Below are 5,374 nucleotides of genomic sequence, written 5' to 3'. Positions count from 1 at the left end.
TGGGGGTGGGGGTTACCCTCAGGAGGAGGCGGTTCTTCTCTAGCAGGTGGAATTTCTGGTAGAAAACTATCCCGGTCATTACTTCGCAAAATGGTAACCTGCACAGTCCAACAATCCCTAGCCCCTCCCAGCTTCCAGACGACAAAACTCTTGGGTATTAGCCGCATATTAAGAACCCTAACTTTGAGCAGAATGAATCTTCTATCTTGACATGGGTTGTACCAGGGGATAAGAGAACCAAAGCCGCCTAAAGACTTGTTGCTGTAATACTCTGTTTGATAATCATAGGGAAAGCCAAAGTACATAATCCAAACTTCAGGTCCAAAGGTGGTACTGCGGCGGTTCAGAGCTTCATTGTGTGGAACAAAAGTGATAAGCAGATCCTCATCTTCTAGTTCTAGTGGAGTAGCAATGGAAGTATCCCACATAAAAGCATCCGTAAAACCAAAGATCCCAATGCCCAGATGATGATCATAGGATTCAGTTGGAAAGATCTGGGCTTCATGTAACAGACCTTCAATCTGGGTGCAGATGGCCGCACGACGATGCAGTGGGACGTAGTGGCTTGCCTCCGCGATGGCCAGGAAGTCATGGTTGAGAGGTGGGATCGGACCAACCACCATGCCGCTTCTCACCATTCTGTCAGTCGGCCCAGGCTCGACGGCGAAGCCCGGTGGCAGGAACGACAACGGGTTCCGACGGTAGTTGTCCATGGCGAGAGGAGGGGGTGATCCTAGGAGTAGCAGAGGTGGGAACAATGGGCGTGTAGGAGGTGGTAGCAATGGCGGGGGCGGTGGAAGCAAAAGCGATGGATGTGACAAGGAGGATGGTTTCTCTATACGGGAAGGAGTAGAATGCGAAGCGTGGGGGTAGAATCGGGATATTTGGGCACACAAATCCATTTGGTATCTTTGTCTTTCTTGCGACAAGCTCGTGCCGCGTGTCCGTAGGGCCCACACCACTTGCTCGAATGGATCGACATCTCCCACTCTGTTTGGAAACCGTACGAGAAACGACAGCCTTGGCTTGATTGAAATCAGGGGGATTAGCTTCCAAGATTGGAGGAGATGCTGTCAACGACGTAGGCTTTAAAACCGATGGGCAAGCGATCACCTTATGATGAGGAGCCGAGCAATAAATGCAAATTAGGTGCGAGAGACAGGTGCGCTTATGATGGGCCCATTGAAGGCATCTAGAGCGTAAAATCGGTCAATTAAGGGCCAAGTGTGAAATATCCTCCTCCGAATAATGAGCCTGATCTAAATCTGCTTTGTGCCTTGCCTCGAGAATAGGCGGCCATGACTTGACAGAAGTTGCATATTTGAACGTTGATTTTAGGAAACACTGAGGTGGTGAGGGATATGGGACATTAAATTTAAAATGAAAATTGCCCAAAATGTTATAATCAGATGGGGTAGGTATTCCCAAGTCCTCAAAATCCGCTTGGGCCACATAATTCTCCATTAAACGCTGAGGAGTGATTCCCTCCGTGACTGGCAGTTTGAAATTCAAATTTGAAAGCGTAGGCTTCTTAGAATGAGGAGCAACAACACCTGAGGAAGAAGTTTCTTCCACATTATTGTTGGAGAAAACCATGTGATCCAGGGGATCCAAGTTCGAGGAACAATGAAGAAACGATGCATTTTTCATGTCAACTCCAAGCTGGAGAGAACGTAAATCAGCCTTGATCAACATATTCCTCCTGTAGGAAATGTGCAGTAGTTCCTCGTCCGCATGCCAATGTGAATCATAGCGTAGAGACTAAGAAAAGCTTCCTATGAACAGATGGAAGTGGCAAACAAAATCCGGCCAAACCCTATCTTTAAGGCTATAGATAAAATGTCCCACCTTGTTATTGGCCACCGAAAAACGAAATGCTCTAGTAGAGATCTTGCGGACATGAAAACCTGAATTGAGACCACCCAGACAACATTGTAGAGTAATACCCATCGAATCAGGATTCAAGGGGAAGGAGGCCGAAGAAAATGAGACCACCAAGAAAAACTCCTTGTCCCATTTGGAAGCAGAGAAATGCACCGTGGAACCAAACTTGCGTCTCACCTGATTGGCCAATGTTATTCCTGGTGAGAAATCCCAGTGTAGTAACCCATCCATCTTGATAAACCAAGGAGATCACCATGGTTGGAGTAGAAGTTTAGTGGAGAGGAGAGGTGGAGAGGAGGAGAGGAGAGGAGGAGAAGCCATAGCCATAAAGATAGGCTTTTGGTTCATATTTTATTATTGCATAAGATACTGTATTCTAACTTCCCTATAACTTATAGCCCCCGATACAATCCACGGCATCATCAAAACAAGCACACTATGGAAGCAAAAAACAGAATTTGTCTAAAAGAGAACAACATGTAATCTTTACCTACTAATAAAGCAAATATTGCTTCTGTCGTACGTCATTCAAATTGCTTCTAAAGTTGATTAAAATTACCTACTAATGCCACCTATAAGTCACAGAAAACGTTTAAAACAGAAAAATCTACGGACTGGGCCGGCCCATGTAGGCGTGTCCTATATTACGCTCTCGGCATTGGAAAAAGATGCAACACACTTGTTTGGGCCGACCCATGCGTGGGAGCCTGTTTTTCTAGTTTAGTTTTAAATTTTTCTTTTCCGTTTCATTTTGTTTTTCTACTTTAAATAATTTAAAACTTCAAATAACTTTTCTCAATTTTAAGAAACTGAGAATTTCTAAATAAAATATTAAAAAAAACGTAACAGTTTTGAGAATTCAAAAAATACTCAGGAGTTTTGAAAAATGTTTGCATATGCAAAAAATGTTTAAATTTTAAGAAAATGTCCATAAAATAAAAAAGTCAATGATTTTAAACAAAAGTCCGTGTAAAAATCTTAAAAACAATTCGAGCCTCTGTTTTTAGTCTCGTTTTTTATTTTCATTTTTCTGTTCCATTTTTTAATTTAAATAATTTAGAACTTTGAAAAATTTATGCAATTTATAAAACTTAGAATTTTGAAATAAAAGTTTGAAGAAAACATAAAATGTTTGTGAATTCAAAAAATCCTTGGGATTTTGTAAAAATACTCGCATATTCAGAAAAAATGTTCATAATTTTGGGAACAATGTTGGTGAAAATACTAAAATTCCATGATTTTGAAAAATAAGTTTGGGTATAATTATTTGAGTGCAATTGAAAAAGATGTTTGCTAATTCAAAAAATGTTCATGCATTTCAAGAAATGTGCTAAAATTTTAAAGGCATAATATGTCCAGCACCATTGGGAATTATAATTGTTTGTCCCGTTGCAACGCAAGGACCCTTTTGCTAGTGATATAATTAAGTATAATACTTTTGTAGGGAGGCGATTTCCTATGCATGGTGGTTGCTACATACCCTCTAGCGTAAGTGCCTTTTCTCATATATGAGGTATCGGGTTTCAATGGCATTGGCACAAGTGCATGCAATTTGGCATAGAAATGACCTTTTCTCACTTGTCTTTGTCTTTTTTATTTACTTTTTTAACATAAGTGTCTTTTCGTTGTGTAGAATGATGTTTCTCACTTCTCTTAGTCTTTTTGCTTGCCATTTGGCATAATTGCATTTTTTCTTGTTTGAGTGGTCCAAAGTCTTGATATTTTTGTTACTTAATTATTTTTCATAGTCATTAATAATTTACTAAAGTAATTAGAGACAAGAATTTGTACCTTGTTTAGCTACCACCATGGGTAGTAGATTAATTCCGTACTTTTGTAACTAAAAAATTCTTAAAAATTATAATGACCTGAGGAATTTGTGTAATGATACTGTGTAAACAATTCAGTAAAAAAGTCATTCCAGAAAAACCAGAGAAATACTGCACTGGATGATAAAGTTTATGTTTTCCCCCCGCATCAGTTCTACTATCATTCAAATCATCCCAAAGGCTTTACTTGGCACAAACACTAATTTAAACATAAAAACACAATAATTAGAGAGGCAAACATCATGTTATCACACACAAGTAGACAATAAAAAAAATAAGATAACTTTTGGGTTGCCTCCCAACTAGCGCTATTGTTTTATGCCCCTAGCTAGGCATAATGCATATGACTCAAGTGTTGTGATGTTTGGAGCTCCACCCATAAGTAGCCCTCATGATAGATTCATAAGGTGGTTTCATTATCTTTATAGGTAAGTTTTCCATCCCTTACCTTAATGGGAATTGGAACCGCATGTTTCCCTCTTTCATATCAATTAATGCACCTATAGTTCATAGAAAAGGTCTCCCAAGTATTATTGGACAAGATGGGTTGCATTCAATATCAATAACTATAAAATATATAGGTGCAAAATTTCTATTAGCAATAGGGATAACATCATGTATTATTCCTATAGGTTACTTGATAGCAGAGTCCACGAGATGTAAATTAAGGGAACACTCATGAATATTAGTGAGACCAAGTACATCACATAAAGTTTTTGGTATAGTTGAAACACTAGCACCTAGGTCACACAAGGCATTGCATTCATACTCTTTTATTTTCATTTTAGTAGTAGGTTCCCACTCAACATGCAACCTTCTAGGAATAGAGCCTTGTAACTCAAGTTTTTCATCATAGGCTTTTACCATAGCTTCTACTATATGTCGGGTAAAAGCTTTATTTTGTTGATAAGCATTGGGTAAGGTAATGATGGATTACATTAAGGAAATACATTATACTAAATTAAAATTATCATAATTAAAATCCTTGTGATCCAAGATAGTGGGCACGTCACAAGTCAAAGTTTTAACCTCTCCAAACCCACTTCTTCAGTTTTATCACTATAGTCGTCACCCTCCATGCAATTGGGACACTCTATAGCTAAAGTTGAATCATCTCCACTACCTTTATCATTCATTTTGTCACATCCCTCACACCTTAAGAAAGTTAGCTTTGTGCTCATGTTTTCTTTGCATTGCACCTAGGAAATTTTCAACAAGAATAAATCAAGTGGTGAAGGAAAATTCAACAAACCCTAGCCACTTCTCAATTAAGGAAATTTCAAACTAATTAAAATCAATGAACCCAAAATGGCCTCAAGAAAAGTTCAACTTTTTTGATAATTCTTGAAAAGAAATAACCAATAAAGGAAACCATTTATTTTATACTCTTGGCATTTTAAATAAATGCAAAAGCTACTGGTTTCAAGCTTTAAATTTCAAATCAGAAACTTTAAGCTTTCAAAAATGTTGAAAACTTTAGGAATGATTGGATACATTCCAACTAATATTTTGGTGTGTTCAAAAGAGTTGTTACAAAATATTTTGGGAGCTGAAATAAATAGTAAATCAATAAAATAGCAAAACAGAAACAAAACAGAAAAGAAAAGAGAAAGAAAAGAGGAAAAACCTTACCTGTCGCCGGCCCAGCCCACTAGGGGCTC

This window comes from Hordeum vulgare, chromosome 7H, assembly GCF_904849725.1.
Source record: "Hordeum vulgare subsp. vulgare chromosome 7H, MorexV3_pseudomolecules_assembly, whole genome shotgun sequence".
Lineage (NCBI taxonomy): Eukaryota > Viridiplantae > Streptophyta > Magnoliopsida > Poales > Poaceae > Hordeum > Hordeum vulgare.
Note: the sequence above shows the minus strand (reverse complement) of the source record.